Here is a 24,522-nt window from a genome sequence, read left to right as displayed (position 1 = left end):
AGGGAGGTCGTGCGGCTGCTCAGTTTTTCAAACATGGAGGCAAATTAGAGGTACAACTGTTGATCAGCTGTCATAAGTCTAACTGTCATCGTATGCATTAGCATGGAGAGAGATATGCTCAAATTTGTTCCATGGTCTGAGGAGGATCTTATTGTTGAATGTTTTAGGTGTAGAAGGCGAGGTTGAAGTCAAAGAGCGATGATTTAGTGGAAGTCTCAGCTCATTGGAAATATCCTGTCAGAGATGCATCCTGCTAGCACCAAGAGTTTGCCAGGCAGGGCTGTGTGGCGGGAACACCAATTGTTAGTAAAAACGAGAAAGTTGTGGTAAAAATGCGTCAATTTAAAATGTACCATAAAAGAAGTGAACCAAGAAATTTGTTGTTCATGTCTAAAAAATGAATGTTAATTAAGCTATCGGATAAGCCAGCTTTGTGTGGAAGTCCTATGCAAAATGTCTTCTTTATATGTACTTGAAGGCTCCACTGTTCAAGTTTACAAGGGAGAAATGTATTCAAATAAAATTATTTTTGCTTCGAGAACCATTAGGAAAGGCTAGCAGAACTCTGGGCTATTTGAAAGGCAGTGTTTTTTAACGGAATATTAGGGGGCCGATAACCCACATGGTATGAATTTTTACCACTCTAGATGAAGCATGAAAAAAATGATTAAACCCACATATAGGAGGAAGGATATTCACTCTCGTAAATAGGGCAATAACACTTTCCATGAAAAAGGCACATTGACATATCTCGTGGCAGTTTGTTAGCTTTCGGGGGGGGGGGGGGGGGGGGGGGGGGGAGCATTGGTACTAATGGAAATGATTCCTAAAATGGGATTCATCTTTTGGGAAGCTATTGATTTTAATTAGGATTATATGTAAATATTCTATTTATAAACTGGAAAATTACTTTTATTGTAATCTGTGTACATGGTCATTTTAAACATTGTTCTAGTCTCTCTAGTTTAGGTTCCGACGATTGCTCAAGTATGTATTTTGATGCTGTACTCTTTGTATTGGTTCGAGTTTCATTAACTGTCAGTTTCATAAAAACTACTGAATTAATATTGCAACGTTTTCCCCCCAAAAGGTTTTTTGCATGACAAAAAAATTGGAGCCATGACGGATATGTAGACAAAGGTCATACAAGAGGGCTAAAGGTTACAAAATCCACAACAACAGTATCTACATCACACTCAGCACTCAAATAGGTCACAGGCTCCAACCATTCACTCCCGTTCTGGAGAGATGCTTGGCACTAGAAGCATTTTGTTGCTGATGGTTGGCACTGGAACCCTTTTGTTGCTGGTGTAGAGAAACAAATATCTGAAGCCAAATAAGGAAGCAGAAACTGTAAGTTGCAGTCACAGATGTGCGTGGAGTTAGGTTCGTAAAGAGCTCACATAGGGTATGAGAGGTATACTTGAGGAAATCATTTCCCAAGCCCTGCCACAGAAAATAAAGAAAATGCCTTTGTGCAAGGGAAGGAAATTAGATGTAGAAGGCGCTGGGAGGAGACACTGTAGAGCGTGGTTAAGAGTGGAGAACAAGATGAAGACGAGGGACTTTGAGAGGGTGTGATGGGTTCTCGCAGAAAAGGAAAAGACCAAAACACAGAACAGCAACTTAAAAAGGCACTCAAAAAAAACCACAAAAACAGGATGAAAATAATAAACAAACCGGTATGCTGGGGCAACAATAATTTGAAATGCATTGGGTCCACAACAACCATTGAAGATTAACCTTGGGCTAAAAATAATGTAGCAATTTCAATGGAAGAGATTAAAGAGAAATGCACCAAAACCAGTGTGGAGTAGATGGCCTTACAAGCCACTATTCTACATAAGAGATGGTGGTTGTAGGGTGACGTCGGTCACTATGATAGTGGCAAGCCCAGATTTACCACAGCGGGTGGCAACTGTCTTTCACTCCTCTTTAACACAAGTTGGAAAGGATCTCCTCTAAAAGGAGAGTCTGGGCTTAGTGTGCTATAGCACCTCTCTGTTCAGCCATAGAATGAGAAGTATGTACGGAAAGTATGTTCCGTTTCTAAGATGAGATAAGGCCAACAGAAATTTACTCACTGCATTGCTTGAATTTTTTTATAGTGTAACCGATAGTAAAATGAAATTTAATGTATAAATAAAATGTACATTGTTTACAATATAAAAGATTCCCGCTGCATTATTTTGCCACCGGTCATAAAACCAATTACCAAGGTACATCCGAACAAATTATACAAACTGCATGCTTGATTAAAGTTATCTTCAGTTTCCATAAAAGTAATCCTTGATTAAATGTTATTATCATCAAAGTGCAATAATAGATTGATGAGCCTCGGGAAAACAATCACGAAGGTTAAACAAGTCCTATTAAACACAATAGAGAATGTGGATTAATCATGTTTGCCCCCATTCTTCATAAACCTTGCTATAACACTCGTCATTTGTACAGAATACATTTTCAGCCTTGATTTTTATGAGAAATAGTGACTGTTTGCGGTCCCTCGTTGAGGTTAACATAAATTGCTCCTAGAGTGAATTGTTTCTACAACTCCTTTGCTGCTCACCTCATGAACTTTAGGACCTGGTTTATCGCATTAAATTCTCCTTTTTAACAATATGCAACTTCAGCAGTCACAATGTGAATGTCTGCCTTATTCAACAATAAGCAAGGATCTCCTTTGATAACATTAACCTAGGGTGAAGGCAAATGTGCCAATTGTTTCTGTTGCCCAATGACACACAACAAATCCAGTCAGTACGCTGTTGACCATTCTATCTGACTTTGAACACCAATAGGAATAGTGTTACCATTAAAAACGTTCAACCAAATAAGTGCTTTAGACCTGAAGAAAAATTACTTACCTTCAGTAACGCCTTACCTGGTTTTGGACTATATCTAGGAGCAGATTCCTTACCTTAGAATTAATTCTAGGCGTCAGGCTGCATCCAGAAATTTGTTTGGGAGCAGTAGCCTTGCGCACCGGTAGGAGGTGTCACTCTGCTCCATGTGGCATCGTCAGTGTAATCCACTCCGGGAGAGATGTGCACAGTGCCTATAGAGGTGCCACCCCAGAATGCTGACGTTCGTTTCTTTTCACAAATTTCCACGCCAGGAGTGTGGAGTCACGAAGAACACCGACCACTGGTGTGGAAAACTATGAACCTGAAAGGGAAGAACAGCTCTGTCCCTAGAATTCAGTTAGAGTGGGAAATATGGGTGGGTCGGTTAGGAATCTGCGACTAGACAAAGTCTTTACCAGATAAGGCGCAACCAAAGCAAATAAGAAACAAGTTACTTACCTGTAACTTTGGTTCTCCAGTATTGGTAACTTTCATAGATTCCCATAGCTTGTATCATTCCCCGTCGTCAGAATGGGAGTCTCGGTATCCAAAATAACATAGCAGTAGGTACAAAAGAGAAAGAAAAAGGTCTAGGCCTCGTTCCCTTTTGTAGTATATCTACCTCTTTTTGTAAAAGAGACCAAAATAAAGCAACAACCCATCAGATTAGCCTCACCCCACAGAACCTTCCTGAGAGAAGCTCAGAGCCTCAGATTTTCGTAGCCGTTGTGTAACAGTACAACCAAACCTGCCGAGGGCTGAGCTTTACCAGGGGAGGTGGGTGGGCGCATGGGAATCTATGAAAGTTACCAATACTGGAGAACCAAAGTTACAGGTAAGTAACTTGTTTCTTACTCCAGTATTTGAACTTTCATAGATTCCCATAGCTTGTATCAGAGTAGCTAGCAGTAACAAACACATTTTGCCTCCCTGAGACATCTCAGTATCCATATCTATGTATCACCGCACGTTTTTTTTTTTTTACATAAAAGTACCATGCAATCACATAAGAAAAATACATAGCAAAATGTGCAAGAACCATACAAAGGAAGGAGGGAAGAAAGGAAAGCTCACCACTCAATGGAAGAGGTTCCTCAGGACTGCCTGGCCCACAGCCGTGTCTTCCTGTGCCAAGGTCTCCAGACAGTAATGTCTTGTAAAGGTGTGCACGCTGCTCCAAGTCGCAGCTCTGCAGATGTCTTTAATCTGGACCCCCGCAAAGAGCCGTAGAGGAAGCCATGGACCTCGTCGAGTGTGCTCTAATTCTGCCCTCTAGAGGCTTGTCCGCTGCAGAATGACAGAACTGTATAACACTGGAGATCCACCTAACAATACCCTGCTTGGACAGGGGTAATCCTTTGCGGGGAGCACTGAATGCAAAAAACTATTGCGAAGATTTTCTAAAGGCTTTAGTACAATCCAGATAAAATTTCAAGCACCGCTGCACGTCCAGCAAATGAAGTGCCCTTTCCGCCGGTGTAGAAGGCTGAGGAAAGAAAGCCTTGAGAATCACCGGCTCATTTAAATGAAAGTCCGAAGGCACCTTTGGTGTGAACTTTGGATTAGTCTGTAGAATGACAGTATTCCTTTTGAATTGGAGGAAAGGTTTCTGAATTGTAAGAGCTTGCAATTCCCCAATACGCCTTGCTGACGTGAGAGCAAGAAGGAGTGCCAATTTCCATGAGAGGAACTTCAGATCCACTCGATGAACCGGTTTAAAAGGAGGCTTCATCAGCTGAGAGAGAACCAAGTTCAAATGCCATGTGGGAGGCGGAGGCCTCACGGGAGGATAAACTCGAAACAGTCCCTTGAGAAATTGCTTGACAATCCTAGAGGACCAAAGAGACGGCCCAGAGGCTGTGCGTCTGAAGCGAGAAACTGGAGCCAAGTGCACCTTTATTGATGAATGAGCCAAACCTGCCTTAGCCAAGGACAGGATATAAGGAAGAACTTGATGAGGCTGAGACAAAAAAGGATCTACACCTTGCTGATGGCACCAGATGCAAAAGCGTTTCCATTTGAGACGGTAAGTCTTGTTAGTGGAAGGGGCCCTAGCCTGAGAGAGAACATCCCTTATTTCGTTCGAGAGACGAAGATCTAGTAACTCTCGCTGCTCAGGAGCCATGCTGAGAGGTGCAAGGAACGAGGATCCGGATGCCAGATCTGGCCCTGGGACATAGTGAGAAGATCCGGAATCGTCCGTAGAGGACGAGGAGGGACCAGAGAAAGAAGGTGAAGCTCCGTGAACCAAAACTGCCTCGGCTATGCCGGGGCTGTTAAGATCATTTTGCATGGTTCCGCCTTGATCTTTCTGAGTATCCTCGGTATTAACGGAATGGGGGGGGAAAAGTGTACACAAATGCGCTTGACCAAGCTTTCGAAAGCGCATTCCCCAGTGATCCGCGATGGTGAACTTTGCTCGCGTAAGACTGCCATTTCCGGTTTTCCGGGGTGGCGAAAAGATCTATCGAAGGTTTTCCCCACTGGCGAAAAATGCCCTCCAAGCCCATCTGGTTTAGTTCCCACTAATGGCTGATGGATGAAAGCCTGCTGAGCCTGTCTGCATGTTCGTTGAGGACCCCTGGAAGGTGTTCCGCTGTGAGTGATATTCCGTGGAGGATCGCCCATTCCCAAATCCTCTGGGCCTCCTGTGACAACGGAAGAGATCTGGTGCTCCCTTCTTTGTTGATGTAATGCATGGCCGTGGTGTTGTCCGTGCGGACGAGAACCGCGGAACCCTGCAACCGCGGCAGAAAAGCGTGAAGAGCCAGGCGAATCGCTGTGAGTTCCAGGAGGTTAATAGGAAGGAGGCGGTGTTTGGGTAAGCAATGCCCGCTGACCTGCAAGTCCTGAAGCACCGCACCCCAGCCGTCCAGCGAGGCATCTGTCGTGACAACATGAGGAGCCGGATTGCTTACGAAGGATAGACCTCGGGATAAATTCTCCTCCTGTGTCCACCACAAGGCGGCGTCCCTCATCGCCGCAGTAATCACCACCTTGGTGTCGAAAGAGCCGTGAACTTGTTGCCACTGCATGTCTAGTTGCTCTTGAAGAGATCGCATCCATAATCTGCAATGGGGTATCAGAGGGATGCATGAAGAGATCACTCCTAGCAGGGATTTGTAATGGTGTACTGAAAGACACCTTTTTCTTCTCAACAGATGTGCCAAGGACTTCAGCTTTTCTTGCCTTTCGAAGGTTGGGGAAGCCTTGTTGAGAGACCTGTCCAAGATAGCACCTAGGAACCGTGCTCTCTTGGACGGACAGAGCGACTACTTCTCTCTGTTGAGAGTTTGACCCAGATTGCTGAACATAGCCGTACACACCTCGACTGTTTCCTCCGCTATGAACCTGGACGGAGCCTTCAGCAACCAATCGTCCAGGTAGGGGAAGATTTGATAATGCTGCTTCCTGAGGAAAGCTGCTACCGGTGCCAGCACCTTGGTAAAGATCCTCGGGGCAGAACGAAGTCCAAAGGGTAAAACCCTGAATTGGAAGTGGCTCTTGGCTACTGTGAAGCGTAGAAACCTTCTGTGGGCTGGATGAATAGGGATGTGAAAATACGCATCTTCGAGATCGAGAGTGGCCATGAAATCTCCCGGGTTGAGGAGACGCAAGGTATCCTGGAGAGACACCATCCGAAAGGATTGACAGATGAGTTAGGTGTTGAGCTCCCTGATATCTAAAATGGGTCGCCATTTCTACGGCGTCTTCTTGACCAGGAAAAACCTGGAGTAGAAACCGTCCCCCCTCTGAGACAGGGGAACCGGTTCCACTGCTCCCTTGAGGAGCACCCGATGTACTTCTAGCCTTAAGAGACGCAAATGTTTTGAAGGCATGGCGACAGGGGGCTTGGAAGGTGGTATATGAAGAAACTCCAGCGTATGACCATCTCGAATGATGTTGAGGACCAAACGGTCCGATGTTATCCGGGTCCAGTTGTGGAGGTAATGAGACACCCTGCCTCCCACAGGTGCCAACGGGGAGGAGGGTACAGTAGGCAGAGCCAGAACGCCGCTATTGTCTCTTGGAGGTGTCACGTCCCTGGCGAGTCTGTTTCCCTCTAATGGTTGAGCGAGAGAAAGACGCGGACTGGCCTTGTCGTTGTTGGTACTGTGGGCGATACGACTGGGATGTCGAACCATAAGAAGAGTACCGTTGCTGTTGGTACGAGCCTCTGTAGGACGTGGTACTCTTCCCTCTGGCCCCACGGAAAGGCACTTTACGATACTGAAGAGTGCCTAGAGACCTTGCCGTCTCCGTATCTTTTTTAATGTCCTGGAGGGCATCATCAACATGTTACCAAAACAATGCCTCCCCATCAAACGGGAGGTCCAAGATCTTGTTCTGAACCTCCGGTCGGAACCAAGTCGCTCGGAGCCAGCCCTGCCGACGAAGAACAGCCGCACCTGCCAGTGCACGGAAAAATGCAGTAGTGGCGATGTCCATGGCGCAGTCAATCACTTCCGCTGACGTAGCCTCCCCCTCCTGAAGAATTTTCTTGGCCTCCGATGGAAGTTGGTCCAAGTAAGGCGAAAGGTCGCACCACATTTGGCGATCGTACCTGCAGAGGATCGCCAACGCATTAGCTGCCCTTACTAAAAGACTGGCCATAGAGGAGAAACGTTTTCCCGCATTATCCAGGCGCCTGCCTTCCTTATCCGGAGGGGTGGTGAGTGGTGCCGAAGGATTACGTGACTTGCGTTGCGCTGCCTGGGATATTACCGAATCCGGCTTCGGCTGACCAATCAAGGACGCTGGACTGTCCTCAGGCGCCTTGTACTTCTTTTCGAGGCGTGGCAAAACCGGAATCACCGTAGCCGTGTTCTTCATAGCCTTCAAACCCTCGTCCCAGAGATGGCCAACAATGGGAATTGAACGAACCACTTTCCTGTAGGGCTCCTTAAAATCATACAGGAAGCATTCCGTTGGGGCTGACGGCATAGGAAGCTGGAATCTACTGGAAGCCCTTTCCATCAGCTTGTGGAAACACCCAATATCTGCCAGGGGAGAACCCACCGGATTAGGAGTAGGTGAAGCCGGATCCGGAATGACAGTCCTCCCACTCAGCACACTGATTAGACGTGTTGCCAGTATCTTGATCCTCATCAGAGGAATCATCGGGAACAACCGGGATCACTGGAGGCAACTCTGGGCTGGAAACGTGCAGTTGAGAAACCACCTGAGGAGGTTGCCCCGGAGAAAATTCTGTAGGAACCGATGGAGTAGGCACAGTATGCACTGCAGAGAAAGTCTAAGACGGAGGAGGAGGAACGTGAGAAAACCTCTTCCGATAATCCTGTTACATGCCCTGGAGATTTGCCAGGAGCGATGAAGGAACCGCAACCATACCCTGGCCTGTACTGTCCTGACGCCCATAGGATGGAGGCGTACCCAGGCGTGTAGTCGCCCTCTGAATCCGTGTCCTGACATTTCACCCGTAGTTGTGAATGACTATGGGCATAACCACAAGAATCCTGATCATCCCCATCAGAGTCATCTTCTTCTAATAACAATGCGGGAGGCAAGGGGGGTCACCCTCCTTGGCGATGTCATATCCGATGTTCTACGTCTCAAGGAAATTGTAATCCTCTCCGTCGACGAGGTCGTCATCGGAACAGTCGGCGTCGATAATGAAACCATCGTCGACGAGGTCGTCGACGGAAGCTGCACCGTCGACGACTGGATCGTCAACGAAGATATGGGCGTCGTCGACACTGTCGAGACCGTCGACACTCCCGCCGTCGTCATAGTCGACATAGTCCTAGCTCTCGTGGACGACACCGTCATCGCCACCACCGTCGTCGACACCCTCGTAGACGCCGGTATCGTCGTCGACACTCAAGTCGACGCTGCCGTCAATGCTGGAACAGAAGGCACCGTCGACGAGCCCGTCGACGGCGGGACTTTAAGTTGAGGTTTTGAAGTCTTCGTTGACTGAGTCTGCAGCTGCGTCGTCGACGATCTAGAGTCCTTTTCTGACTTCTCTGAAGATAGAGAAGAGGGCTTCTTGAACGCCTTAGTGGATACCACCACTGCTGGGGCAGTAGGAAGTCCTTCCCTCTCCTTTGCACCGTGGTGAGGAGATTTACTCGGACTCCGGCTCTCAGACTCACGGGGGGTCTTTTTTGAGGCCTTAGCAGGGCGCTCAGAGGATGGCGCTTTTTGCCACAGCTGGAACAAGGCTTGAACAGGGCTTTCTTCTCCTTGTCAGACATTCCTGAAGGAAAACAGCAACAAGTTGGAAGAAAAATATTTTGAAAAAAAGCAGTCAACAAAGTTGAAGTGAGCAGAGCTCAAAGGAGACTCCCTAAGCACAACGTGTGGTAGAAAATCTGAGGCTCTGAGCTTCTCTCAGGAAGGTTCTGTGGGGTGAGGCTAATCTGATTGGTTGATGCTTTATTTTGGTCTCTTTTACAAAAAGAGGAAGATATACTACAAAAGGGAATGAGGCCTAGGCCTTTTTCTTTTGTACCTACTGCTATGTTATTTTGGATACCGAGACTCCCATTCCGACGACGGGGAAGGATACAAGCTATGGGAATCTATGAAAGTTCCAATACTGGAGTAACTTGTTCATCAGATAGAGGCTTCAAACTGCAGATTCCTCACCTCAGAACAGATACCCAAGCAATAATTCCACCGAGAGATGGGTCTGCTAAACGGATTCACACTCTAAATTTCTGCAGGATCTAACAAGCAAAGTGTCCATTCTCATGGACTCGACTGTCCAGATAGTAATGGTTTGTGAATGTGTATAGAGAAGCCCATGTTGCTGCCTGGCAGATATCCAGGATCAGAACTCTGCATGCTAATGCAGTGGTCGCAGCCGTGGCTATGGAGGAATATGTACGCAAACCCTCAGGGGTTTGGTTCTTGGCCAAAGCATAGCAGATCTTAATGCAGAGCACTATCGATCAGGAGATGGTCCACTTCTGCACTGCCTTTTCCTTCTTTGTTCCAACATACCCCACAAAGAGTTGGTGTCCACCCGACTCTCTTGTGCTGTCAAAGTAGAATGACAATGCTCTTTTTGGGTCTAGTCAGTGAAGTTGCTACTCTTCTTGAGAGGGATGTGATCGAGTGTAAAATTCAGGCAGGTTGATGGACTGGCCTGCATGAAAGGAATGACAACTTTCGGCAGAAAGGAAACTCTAGTGCGAAGAACCAGCTTGTGTAGGCAGATGTTCCGGTATGGAGGCTTGGATGACTTTGAAGCTCATTGACCTTCTGGGCAAATGTAATTGCTACCAGGAAGGTGTGCAATGGCTCAAGTGAGCACACATCAGAAACGTTGGGACTAGATTAAGGTGTTACTGAGGCATGATGAACGGTGAAGAAGGAAACGTGCTGCAAACCTTCAAGAAGCTATGTACAACAGGGGATTTGAAGCAGGAGAGCTGATCAGGCAACCGCAGGAAGTCTGAGATGGCAGAAAAATAGCCCTTTAAGGTGCCCAGAGCTGGGCAAGGGAAAGGATAGAGAGAAATACCTGAGAAATGGGAGCAGAAATAGGGCCCGCCTATTTCTCTGCACACCATACCACAAACTTGCCTCAACAGCAGGCGTATACCACCTTGGTGAAGGGACGCTGGCTGCCGAGATAACATTGCAGACTTTGGGCGGAAGGCAGAAAGCTAACAACTGTCACCACTCAATCTCCATGTATGAAGGCGGAGAGTTGATGGATTCCACTGGAAACCCTCCTCTGTGGTGCAACAGACGATCCTACCAAAGGGGCAGCCTAATCAGAGGACCGTTGGCAGAGCTTAACAGCTCGGGATACCAGACTCTCTGTATCTAATACGGAGCCACAAAGATGACTTGGACCCAGTCGTTCCTGATCTTCTAGAGAACTCTGGGCAGGAGTGGTATGGGCGGAAAGGCCAGAGCTCCACTCGAGATGAAAAGCATCTCCGAGCGAGAGCTGCCTTGGAAACTCAAGCGTGCAGAACTGCAAACAGATTTAACCAAGGCTTTCCCCACTGCTCAAAGAGACCTTGCACCACCTCTGGATGGAAATTCCATTCGTGATCTGCTAGGCATCTTCGGCTGAGTTTGAAGACCCTGGCGTTCAGAGAGCCCAGCAGGTGGTGAACAACCAGGGATATGCCCTGAAGTTCCGGCAAAGGCTAGAGATGCAGGGCCTCGACCCCACCTCACCCTGTTTGTTGCAGTACCACATGGCGCTGATGTTGTGTTTCAACACCTGCACTATCCTTTTCTTGATTGAGGGTAGAAAGGCTTTTAATGCCAGTCAGATCACCCGGAGCTCCAGAAGATCGATGGGGAGTCCAAATTCCACCAGAGACCTTTGATCCCCCACATCTCCCAGATGGTTGCCCCATCCCAGGAGTAACGCATCTGTCACCACTGTGAGATCTGGGTGGGGAAGAGAGAGGTCTGCCGCTGACCCAATTGCAGTTTGTTTACCATTGCTGCAGATCTTTAGCAGTTCCTTTCCAGATCTGGACCACTTCGGAGAGATGCCCGTGATGCTGCGTCCACTGCAACTTCAGGTCTCACTGCAGAGCCCGCACATGCCAGCGGCCATGTGTCACATGCAAGAGGCCATGAATCACAACAGCCTCATAGTCCGTCTCAATGAAATCTAGGATAAAGGCTGGAACATCTGTATCATAGCCTGAATATCTTGTACTCGCTGGTCGGAAGGATAGGCCCAACACTGCACCGTGTCCAGAACAGCTCAGATGAAGGAGTGTGTGAGAGGGCATTAGGTGTGACTTCCGCACGTTGATAGTGAACTTTAGCGAATGCAGGAGTCCGCTATAGTCTGGAGGTGGGAGATGACAGCCTGGAGCAAGCAAGCCTTCAACAGTCAGTCGTCAAGATGGGGGAAGATTGACACCCCTGATCTCCGCAGTTGAGCTGCAACCACTGCCATCACCTTGGTGAACACCCGAGGGAGGCTGGTAAGGCCAAAATAAATGGCAAACAAAGTGCTCATGGCCTACCGTAAACCGCAGGCAATGCCTGTGGGCAGTCAGGACAGGAATATGCAAGTATGCGCCCCGCAAGTCCAATGCTACCATCCTGTCTCGCGGGCAGACACGACTTGAATGAGCGTGAGCATTTTAACTTTTTCTTGAGGAAGAAATTGCAAGGGCGCAGGTCTAGGATAGGACAAAGGCCTCCATGATTCTTGGGCATCAGAAAGTACTAGGAATAACCACCACGATCTACTTTTGGCCTCAGCACCCTCTCTATGGCTTCCTTGGCTAAAAGAGCTGTCACTTCCTGGCGGAGCAAGGAGAGGTGGTCCTCCGTCAGGTTGTCGCAAGTGGATGGCATGGGTAGAGGAGGTGTGCGGAGGGGGTCATGAGATGGGAGTAGCCCCTTCAGACAATTTAAAGAACCCCACGGTCTGATGTTATTGACCTCCAGTGGGATAGGCGATACTGTATCTTGCCTCCAACTCGGTGCCCATGATGGTGAGAGGGCCAACTAAAGGCTGCATGTGCCGGAGGGGGTGTGGACTGGCCAGACCTCTGGCTGCCTGTCCCACGGGGCTTGTGGGGAACTGCATCCTCGGCCATGCAGAAGCCGGGAAGCTTGTGCACCATCGTGGCTGGGCATGTAGACGCTGTTGGAAGTTCCCTCCGTGCCACAAAAGGAGAGAAAGGCGGACTGAGGTTGGCGAGTGGCAATGGAAAGACCCAAGAACCTGGCGGTAGCGCTGCTGTACTTAAAGTGCTTCAGCACAGAGTCCGCCTTGTCTACAAAGAGACAGAAGCCATCAAAGAACATGTCCATAAGTGATGCTTGGACATCCCCAGAAAAGACAGTTGAAATGGCGCTGCAAGGCAACCCACGAAGAAACCGATCTGCCCAGCGAGTCAGTCGTATCCAACCCAAATCGGATTGTGAATCTGGCTGCATCTCTTCTGTCTGCAATAGATTGGGAAAGTGGCCAAAGCCTCCTACATGACCATGGGTTGTACCTGTGCCACCGAGTCCCACAGAGCATGGAAGTTCACAGACTGCAGTGCCAGGCCCGTGGAAGAAACAGTTTTCTTTCTCAAGGTGTCCAGCCTCTTGGATTCCTGATCGAGTGGAGTAGTCAGAAGTGCGCCAGGATTTACACAGGAGGTGTAAGCTCGGACCACCAATCTCTCCAGGGTAGGGTGTTGTGTGAGGAAATGTGGGTCCCCTGGGATGGGGTGGTGGCAGGCCATCATCCTGTTCACAGGAGCCCCTGTGCAGGGTTTGGACGAAGTCCCAAGCAGGATGTCAGTGAGGGCTTCATTAAATAGAAGCAGTTCTGAGGGGGGTTATTCCCGGCTGAAGCAACTGTCAAGTCATTAGTCTTGACTGCCACTGAGAATAGGCTAAGGTCCATGACCTCAGCCGCCCTTCTCACCACCATAGTTAACAAGGCTCCCTCCTCCATAGCCACAGTATGAGGAGAGACCATGACAGTATCTGGAGAGGTGTCCAGTCCGCTGGCATCCACCAAAGCCTCACCCCAGTTCATGTTACGGTCTAGGGGCTGGTATTTTTCAGGGTCCTTCACAAGTCCCATAGGAATCTGGTTTGGGCTCTGGCCTGGAAAGCATAGCTCTCTTCTGGCTTTGAATCAGTCAGGGATAAGAATGGGGGCGCATCAGGATAGGTAAAAAGGTTGAGGTAGTACAACCGGCGCGGATCCGGATCCACCCGTGGATCAAATGGGCTTGACTGGAGCCAGGGAAGAACTGACGTAGAAGAACCAGTGGGGGTCCCTCCTGAACATGCAAGGTCAGAAGGCGCACTAGCAGGAACGGGCCACTAAAATATGAGGGGCATGGCCCCATATAACTCACTGAGTTGGGCGGGGGTCGCTCCGGCTCCCAGAAACTCGGGGAGACGCCACACACACCCAGGCTTAACCCCGGAGTTAGGCCTCGAATGACTACACTCCCTCGTTGGGTGACTACGAATTACAGGGTAAAGTCGAAGACCTATTTGACTTCTTACTCTTCTTCTTAGAGTGGGACTTACCCAAAGCCATTTTAGAGTGCAAAGATGATCTTGGGCTCCGTGAACAATCCTGGGAGATTTCTCTCAACCGGGATTGTGACTGCCATGGAGTCGCACGTTGAGCAGAAAGGAGCTAAAGGGAGCACGTCCTGAAGGCCTTAGAGTGCATGGCGCGGGAGCCGACGCGGGACTTTGCATCATGGTCGCGCTCTAAGCACAAAAGGCAAACAAGATTGGGGGTGGTCACGGACATCTGCCGGTGACCAGCGCCACAGGGCTTTAAGCTGGATTTCCTAGCTGACATACCTGCTACACCAGGAGAAAATCTCAAAAAAGACTTCAACAAAAAGTCGAAAAAGGCACTAAACAAATGACATTGCATAGCTCTCTCCGGGTTCTGCGCTGACTGGGGCGGAAAGAAAAGAACGGACGTCGGCGCGCTGGGTTGGTTCCTACTTAGGGACAGTGTACACCACTTCTGGCAAGGACGATGCTACGAGGAGCAGCACTATGCCACCTTCCGACGTGTGGAGGTTCTGCTCAAGAAACAATTTTCGGATACAGTAGGACACCTGTAGATAATTCTAAAGTAAGGAATCTGTGCCAGAAGTCTCTATCAGTAAGTATTTTTGTGAAGATTCAAGCAGGACCAGCGCCTTAAACATCTTGGAGAAACTTCAGGAGTGTGGGAACTGCAGAGAATAGATATTCCAGTCCAGAAAAAGAGAAAACTGCATTCCAGCAGCCGATTGGTATTTCGGTCATGGAATTATAGTGTTTTCTTCTAAGTGCGCTTCCAAGTTGGCTCTGTGTGGACATTACTGGTTTTTCTGGGCTCCAACAACTACCAGATTATAAAGCTCATTGGAATCTTGGGGCTTCATTAGAACACAGTATTCAGAGTCTCCCCTCAATTCTAATGGCAGCATTGGGCAATTTGCTTAAGTTCAGTCCAAGTTGGGAGAGAATTCTTTGCTTGTGAATCACATCTATCCCGTCTTTGTTTTCACATCCTCATTATTTCACTTTTAGTTTGAAGCAGAACAGGTTGGATCCAGCCCCCTCACACACGTCTAGGTGACAATGAGCTATGCAGAGTTTAATTATAACAAAGGATTTTACCTAAAAGGGTGAAATTACATCATCACACCTCCCTCATCTCGACAGCTTGTTATGTGCTGGGCTGAACTTCCTTAACTTTCTAGGTAGGAAATCTGGCATTTTAGTATTGTATTCTCTCCCAGGTAGTAGAATTGTGCATTGAAGCAATTATTGAATAAAATGCAAAATTACTTATGTCTGAAAATAATTTCAAATAAAAGATACCGGGCCACATGTATGAATGTAGGATTTTGCGATGACTAAAAAATTATTTTTTACCAAATTGCTATTTGGTAATCGCAGAATGCAATGTATTAAGGAATCTGTAAAAGTTTTGCTATACCTTAATATTACCTAATAGCGATTTGCGAACTAGTGATAGCTATTAGGTAATATTACTCCATTCGTTCCTATGGGCCGAAAACCCCATGGGGGCGAATGGTTTTGCATTAGCTAATTTGCGATAACCTAATTGGTAATCGCAAATTAGCGAGTGCAGAGCAAAGGGTGCCCGGGGGCCTAAGGGGCCCCCTGACGAACCCCCAAAATTTTAATTGTGCACATGTAAAGTGCAGATATGCCCTAGGGGCATGTGTGCGCAACATGGCACTTTGAAAAATGCATTTTTGTGCATTTTCAAAATTCACAAATGGTTACTATCAACTAAAAGTTTGCATTAGTGCTTCCTAAATGCACAGTTCGTATTTAGGAAAGGCTTCTTACATGTAAATTAGGGAATGGCAAATTGTGATTCCCCATGTGCATTCGCAATTTAGGTAATCGCTATAAAATGCGATTACCTAAATTGAGAATTCTGAAGCCTTACATACATAAGGAAAGGCCATTTTGCATTGGCAAACAGCCAAATTTTGTGATTCGCACCGTTTGCCAACGCAAAATACTTTCATACATCTGGGTCACAGATTCTCTTTTCAGATAGGGAGGGTGAAACAATATATACATTTGAAATGTTCTGTTTGGAACTCCTGCCACTTTCTAGCTGATGCCATATGTGAGAAAGTGGCTCTGTATATCCTGTTCCTTAATAGGTACAGGGTGTACAGAGTCCACAGACCCCAAGGGTTTAACAGAGGTTAAAAGTTAGATATAACCTTACTCTCCAAAGTGGTAGCCTGGTCGAGCAGTAAGGCAGTATCAGAGGACGTGTAAAGCATTTGTTGTACACACTCAGTCAGCAAATAGTTCCACACACTCAATAACTGAACTCTAGGCCAATGGTTTGTATATAAAAAATATATGCTTGTTTTATTTTAGAACCAACACTTGGAATTAAAATATACTTTCTCGACAGGAGATGTTTCATAAAAATACTTTTGGATATGCAATAGACTTTTGAGTAAACAGTTACAAATAGTTGCAGTAGGCAACTATTTCTAAACACAATACATTGAGCTCAATGATAAATTCAAATAATATGCAACAGATTACTTTTTAGATTACTTTTGTAATTCCAGGCTTGGATCCTAGATCCAGTCCTGGGTCAGTTCTCAGAATCAGCTGTTGAAAGTCGACTTTGGTACTGTAATGATTTTTAACTAATATTTAGCTATTTCAAAAGTGAGCACTTAGAAAATATTTCAGAGCAAACAATCAATGATTCCCTATGGAAGGAAATATAGGTTACAGGTACAGTAGGTTATCGTTACTTTTGTAATCCAGTACTGGGTGTCTAGACTTAGTACTGGGACATTTATCCAAAACAGGTAAGTAATTACGTTTTCAGATGTTATACGATTTTTGAGGAATATTTAGAAATTGCAGAAATCCACACTTAGAAGAAATTTCACAGAAAAACAGTCAATGGTTTCCAATGGAAGAAAAATGAGTTAAAGGTAAGTATAGTTGTGGGTACTTTTCAGAGTCAGTGCTGGGCACCAAGATCCAGCACTGGGAGCTCACCTAAGAGCAGGTGAGTAAATTTGTTTTTGTCACTCGGCTGATTTTTGGTGATTATTTGAAGTTTTGAAAAGTCCACACTTAGAAGAATTTTCAAGCAAAAGCCAGTCAATGTTACCCTATGAGAAAAATGAAGTTAGCGGTTTAAGGGTAAGTACTCGACTGGCAGAGTTGAAGTTCTGGGCATAGACTCAGGGGTCCCCCAGTGTCAGGTAGGTACAGTTAGTTCACCCTCAGCGGTTTCAGGACGGCCGGGTGCAGAGAGAGTTAGGCCCAATGTTATCCTACGAGGGATAGGGGGGCCTTGGTTGGTGGCTGCTGTCTCGCAAGCCACGTGGCTGTGGGAGCTGGGCTCCTGGTCACTTACTCAGGGCAAGTGGGGAAGTAGGTTAGAGTAGAGTTTTCACTGCCAGGGCCACTCGGGCGGCTGGCTGCAGGGTGCTTTTGAGCCGTCGGGCACTCAATTGATTTCTATGGGAAATCTCCGGTTTGGAAAAAGACTGCAGGCTCGGGACGAGGACTCTTCGGGTGCCACCACCACTTCGAGGGGTAAGTTGGGTAGTTGAAGGATAGGTAGGTACCCCGGGATTGGGCACAGAGGGCCGTGGGGCGCTGGGTGCAGGGGTGCCTTTTGATGTCGGAAATCTTACCCTCTTGTTGATCGCGGTTGGGGTGGCACTCTGTTCTGAGGCTGCAAGCTTCTTCAGGATAGTCGAGGGGGGTCCTTGGGTGCCGGACTCGGGGTCACAGTCTCCGTGGGGTCGTCCTCGTGGGTTTAGTTCACTCCGGCACCGGCCAGGCTTGGTGGGTGCAGAGTGGGCTGGGATCGCGGTTCCGGGCTGCTGCCAGGGGTGAAAGGTAGGTTTTGAGTAGAGCCTCTACTCATGGGAGTCCCAGGGAATCAGAGTTTAAAGGTAGCCAGGTCCTCCAGGGTTTCTGAGGTTGCTGGCCACAAGAGATGCCGCGCTGGAGCAGGAGCAGGTTCGAGGGTCGACAGGCCGGTAGGGCTGGGGCCAAAGCAGTTGGTGTCTTCCTCTTTTTAGCAGCTGCAGGGCAGGTCTTTGTTCTTCTTGCTCTTCTTGTAGTTTCGAAACTGGGATCTGGGGAAGGAAGGTTCAGGGTGCCCCTAAATACTAGATTTAGGGGCGTTACAGGTAGGTGCTGGGCAGGGACCAATGGGTCCCTGTCCTGGGGTGGGTACACCCCCTATCCTGCCTCTCTCCTGTGGGAGGGGGGCAGTAGCCTAATCCTGATTGGGTAGGGCTTCCCATCTTTAAGATGGCGAGAGCCCAGGGATGTGCTTCACCTCGCCTCCCCCACCTGAGGGGTGGGGTTGGCAGGCTGGCACATTCCTTGTCCTTATTTGGGGTTTCCGGCCAAGCTTCCCGCCAGAGTGGGGGGTTGCAGTGGCCTGGGGAAACTCACAGAGGCGGCATGCCTTTGAAGCTTCCCCCTGTCCATCCTGGGGGAGGAGATTTAGCACCTCGCCCAGGATGTGCATTGTTGCAGGCCCAGGAGAGCAGGGGCTCTCCTACCCAGGGGTCCAGCAACATGTCTGGTGTGTGGCAGCCTAGGCAGCCTCAGCACAGAAGTGGATTGTAGGTTAGGTTTTAGAGGGCATCTCTAAGATGCCCTCTGGGGTGCTTGGCACATTAAATCCCACACTGGCATCAGTGTGGGTTTAATGTGCTGAGAAGTTTGATACCAAACTCCTCAGTCTTCAGGGCTGCCTTTATGGTGCTGTGGAGTTCGTGTTTGACGAGCTCCCAGCACCATGTACTCTTAAAGGGCAGCACTGCACTTACAGAGCCCAGGAATGGACCTGGGTACTGTAGGGGCACAGGGCTCCTGCTCCTGTGCCCACACCACTGGCATAGGGCACCCAGCTAGAGGGGTGGCTGATGTATGCTATGGCAGTGTAGGTGTGGGCATGGCACACAGGGATGTGTGCCATGTCGACTCTCTGTTTTGTCTTGCACCCAGACACTCAGCCTGCAAGAGCAGTGTGTGTGTGTTAGGGTACAGGGCCTGTAAGGGTGGCACAATAAGTGCTGCAGCCCTTAGAGGCCTTCCCTGGTCACAAGGCCCTGGGTACCTAGGGTACCATTTACCAGGGGCTGACATGTGGCCAGGGTTTGCCAATTTGGGTTTTGTCTGTTAGGCAGTTTTTTTTAGGGAAGGAACACAGGCCCCGGGCACCTGATTGGCAGGAACACAACAAGGAAAAGTGCATCAGCTATTAGGCAAAAAAGGGGGGGGGTTACTGCAACGAAAAACCCACTTTCCTACACCATATAGTTGTAACATTAAGCCAAATGTTGACAAGTCCAGCACAGAGACCAAGCAGAGATTGAGAAAAATGTTAAACATTTTAATTAACACCTTCACTTGAGAAGCTTTCGCCCCAATTCATCATTAACAATGCTTACCTAACTCGGACGTCTCCCAGCTGCTCTGAAGACAGTCCATAGTCCTAATTTTGAAGGACTTGGCACTAGATCTGGAAGACCTTTTAAACAATTGGTCCATCATACCCTACATCAAAGTCACTGAAAAAAGCAGTCTATGCACAACTATGAGATCAAATGAACACCAACATGAATTCATGACTACCAGTCCACCTTCAGACCTCGTTGCAGCATAAAGACTGCTACATTAGAAATCATCAATGATGCCCTTCTAACCATGGAAAAAGTTGAACCTTGTCTCCTGATGTTTCTGAACCTCTCAGATGCTATCAACACCGTTCATCTTCCTACTATCCCGCCCTCACTCACACCCTGACGTTTTTAATTGGTCACCCCCATCAAACTAGCCAAGACCTTCAGATCCACCAAACAAGCCAGCTGGTACACACCAGAACTCAGGACAATAAAACACAAGTGCAAGCGACTAGAAAGAAGAAGGCGCATCAGTAGAGTCCACAGACCAAGCCACCTTCAAGTCAACCCTCAACAAATACCATCAATGCCGTAAAGACACAAAATGAGGTACCCTTGTAGACCACATCGAAGCAAGCTCCAACCACAGCAAGAAACTCTTCAGCATAGTCAGAGTTCTCCTGCCCATAAGCCACAGAGAACACGATCTCCCATTCCCAGGAACTCTGCGACACCATGGCAGACTACTTCCGTTCCACAACAAGATATCCGCCATCTATAGTAATTTCTAACCCCAACCCAGCGACCGCTACAACCTCCTCACACAAACAGATGCCACCCACAACCACCAGCTCACCACATGATAACAGCTCACCTCACAGAACACCCCCACCATCATGAACTCTATCGACTCCGGAGCACCCTCGGACCCCTGCCCGCTGCTTCTTCAACCTCAGGAGTAGGACAATCAGCGACAAACTCACCTCCATTCTCAACGCATCCATAACCACGGCTGCCTTACCCGACGGATGGAAACACGCAGAGGTTAGAACCCTCCGCAAGAAGCCCTGTGCCGATCCCAGCAAACTCAAGAACTACCGCCCATCTTGCTGTGCCCCTTCCATGCCAAAGTCTTTGAGAAGGCTATCAACCACCAGCTCACCAAACACCTGGAGAGAAACAACCTGCTGGATGGCATGGATGTGGATGGCGCGGAATCCGGGTTCCGCGGCAACCACAGAACCGAGACCGCCATAATCGCTGTTGACGACTTCAGAACCCTCCCTGACCGGGGTGAAACCGCGGCCCAGATCCTCCTCGACCTATCAGCAGCACTCAACACTGTATCCCACCACAAACTCAAGAGACTCCACCACATCGGGATCCAGGGAGATGCCCTCAAATGGAGCATATTCTTCCTCACAGGGTGAACCCAGAGAACCTGCCTACCACCATTCACCTCGGAACCAAAGAGATCACCTGCGACGCCCCTTAAGGTTCATCCCTCAGCCACATCCTGTTCAACACATACATGATGCCCGTGGCCGACATCGTCAGAGCCCATGGCCTCCACATCAATTCCAGCTCATCTTCTCACTCCCCGAAGACACCTCCAACACCAGTACCAACTTCTACAACTGCATGACTAGTGTGACCCAACAGATGAAGACCAACTGCCTGAAGTTCAACACTGACAAGATGGCAGTGCTGAATTGTAGGGAACACCACACTGTGGAACACCTGGTGGCCCTCCTAACGAATACCCACACCGACAGACCACGCCCGCAACATTGGGAATCATCCTGGACAGCAAACTCGCCATTTAACGCCAGACTAACACAGTCTCCTCTGCCTGCTTCCACAGCCTCCTTCGAAAGATCTTCAAATGGATCCCCGCCAACACCTGGAAAATCGTTAGTCAAGCCGTAATCACCAGCTGGCTGGACTACGGCAAAGCACTCTAAGTGTGAATCAACACCCAACTCCAGAAGAGACTCTAGACTATACAGAAATCAGCAGAAATCAGCTTCTAGAATCTTCTTCGAACTTCCCAATGGACCCACATCCCCCCACACCACAGAAACCTCCACTGGCTCCCCATCCAGAAAAGATGCCAATTCAAGAGGCTGGCGGATGCCTTCAAGGCCCTTCATGACCATGGACCAGCATACATCAAATCAACTGAACTTCCACCAACCCTCTAGACATCTGCGCTGCTCCTCCCTCATTTGCCGCATCCGCAGAAGCTACAGTGGAGGACGATCCTTCTCCTACCTCACCGACAAGTCCTGTAACAATCTTCCCCTTCACCTCCGTACATCATTCTCCATACCAGAATTCAGAAAGGTACTCAAGACCTGGCTCTTCGACTGATCCCAACAGAAACCTAGGGCCTTGATACCCTTGCCATGCTCTACAAAACCAAGTTGATTGATGGTTCACTGGCAATGCCCATCACTGGATATCCTCCCACCTATCCAACACCAGTCAGGCCCTAGAAGATTTTATCACTTACAAAGTCCCCCAGGGTTCCAGTTTGCCTATTCTCATACTCAATCTCTCCACAAAGCCCCCTGTGGACTCTACTCACCCATAACAGCATTCAAAAGTCACTAATACATTGACTATGCACAAATCTACTTGAAAGTCTCCTCCGCTGCAGACATCCGTACCTCAAACAGTGTCTACACCTCCTACAGAGCCTACCTCAACTGCACCAAGGGAGAATTGCTACTATTCGCCAGAACAGCAAACTAGTCTAAGCCTGGCTCAATGGTACGAACCTGGACAGATTTGATCCCCATCTTTTATCCAATAGAAAGTCATTTAAGTTCACCCTGTACATTACCCTCACCTCAATAACATCACTAATAAAACCGAGATGGCCAGGTACCAACCATCTACTGAAGAATGTGAAACTATTTTTTTTCTAAAAAGTGACTTCAACACTGCTGTTGAAACCTGCATACTATTTGGGTCTGGATGATGGCAACACCTGCTCTAGGTCCTCCAAGGCTCTACACTGGCCCTCCTTAGGTGATCCAAAAACGCAGCAGCAAGGCCCTAAAAAATATGATCACATAACTCTCATTCTAATGGGAAGTCACTGCTCCCCTTGCCAGCCCACAGCATCTGCAAAACCAATTGCATCATCTACGAAGCCATCACAACCAACACCGCTGCCTCTATCGGACAACCTCCCCCTCTTTGGAAGCTCCTGGAACGTCCACAGCCAGGAAACTATCGGGACGGAGACAGAATGCACAAAAGGAAAAACAAGGCAATAGGCCTTCTTCATTTACATGAACATAGGATCGGGAACAACATCACTGTATCCATCAGGACTATCTCAGCTATGTTCCAATTTAGGAGTGAGCTGAAACACACCTCCTAAAAACACTACCTCATGAGGAGTAACAGTCCTACTCTCAGCACTCAGATTCCCCTGCAATCACTAATGGACTGCATCTTTGCCTTTAAGTTTTTGCAGTACTCTACTGCCCTTTGGTTAGCTCTGCAGTATACAAATACCACATAAATACATGCAAGCTCTTTTAAAAAAGGCACAAATAAACCATGTACACACACTGTCAACTTACAATACACTGTCAAGGATAACTAAACTTCACAGCCATTGGCATAATGACTTGTAATATGCCATGCAGCAATCATGTTAATAATGTAATGAGCAGAAAGGAGTAGATAGTCATTATACATAGTGCATATGGGAACAGAGGCACAGTTGACATCCAAAAAACAGCATACATTGAGGTACAAAATGAGGGTGTCCACAGTTAGAATTTCTACCAACTGACATTACCATTGATGAAGTGGTTGAAAAATAAAAATAAAGTGCATGAATTTATTTTTTGCACAAACTACAGACCACAACTGTCAACTATCAACCCCAGCCAAAGTGTTCAACAGAGTCATCCTGAACAGAATGAAGGAATAAGTTGATGCTCAGATGCGAGACCAGCAAGCTGCCTTCCGCAAAGATAGATCCTGCACAGACCAGGCGGCAACACTGTCCATATCATTGTGCAGTTGATGGAATGGAACTCGCCTTTCTAGGTCAACTTCATGGACTATGAGAAGGCATGGACAGAGAGATCCTTTGGAAACTCCTCTGCCACTAGGTGTGCCAGATAAAATCTTAAGAATCATCAGGAACTCTTACGAGGGAATGACCTACAGGACAGTTCATGGAGGACAACTCATGGAAGCCTTCCAAGTGAGGAACAGTGTCTGCCAGGGTTATTTGCGCTTGCCTTTTCTCTACATTCTGGCCATAGACTGGATCATGAAGGCATCCAAGGGAAAGAGGAGAAATGGGATCCAGTGGATGCCTTGGATGCAGCTCTATGACCTGGACTGTGCAGGCTAACACAGCCAGCACAACTGCAGTCACTCGTGCAGGTGATGCTTGGAATGTGGTGAGGCCTTCACCTACCTGGGCAGTGTCTTAGACAAGCAGGGCAGCACAGACGCAGACGTCAAGGCAAGATTCGGCAAAGCAAGGGTTGCCTTCATTTGGCTTAAGAAGATATGGATCTCCAAGGACCTAACACTACAAACAGAGAGCATGCTTTTTAACATCAGCGTAAAATAGGTCCTTCTGTATAGATTTTTTTGTAGGACAATAGCGAACACCACCAACAAAGTCCAGACCTTAATCAACACCTGTCTAAGGAAAACCCTGCAAATCCGCTGGCCAAACAACGACCTATGGTACAGACCTTCCGCAAGTCCACATCAAACACCACTAGGCAAGCCCTGACCTGGAACCTGCAAGGCAAAAGGAAGAGAGGAAGGCCAAGAAACATCTGGTGCCAAGGCCTCAGGGCTGACTGCAAGGTGATGGGTTACACCTGGAATCAGACTGAAAGAAAATCCCAGGACAGATGTCTAGAGAGTCCTGGTTGGTTGCCTATACCTCAGATGGGGAAGTAGGCATAAGTAAGTAAATAATTTATTTTATCAACATCCTACTGCCATTTAGTTTGTAATACAATTACAGAAACATCAGACACCGATTTAAAACAAATGCAACCATACTGACACAGTCTTATTACTTAAGATAAAAACAAAAGAGCAAACCTGAATGTGGCCATGATATAATTCTTCAGTGGGAAATTACCCCATTGACCATATTAGCACATAAAATATCACTACATTGTTTCCTGTTAATCCATGACTTAGTCCATTCAATTAAATTCTAACTCACTTAACCCAAGTTCAGTTAAAATGATTATTGCTGTTGTTGCATAGGCAACTGCTGTTAGGACAGCTGTAAT

At 47.7% G+C, this 24,522-nt stretch overlaps 1 protein-coding gene across 2 annotated transcripts in view; it reads right to left on the bottom strand.

Moving 5' to 3' along the window:
• Window positions 1-24,522, bottom strand: part of PRRC1 (proline rich coiled-coil 1) — a 191,292-nt gene that overhangs the window by 34,201 nt on the left and 132,569 nt on the right. The gene's annotated exons all lie outside the window — the stretch shown is intronic.

The sequence above is a fragment of the Triturus cristatus genome, chromosome 2_1 (genome assembly GCF_964204655.1).
Source record: "Triturus cristatus chromosome 2_1, aTriCri1.1, whole genome shotgun sequence".
Taxonomy (NCBI): Eukaryota; Metazoa; Chordata; class Amphibia; order Caudata; family Salamandridae; genus Triturus; species Triturus cristatus.
This window is presented reverse-complemented; position numbering and strand designations above follow the sequence as displayed.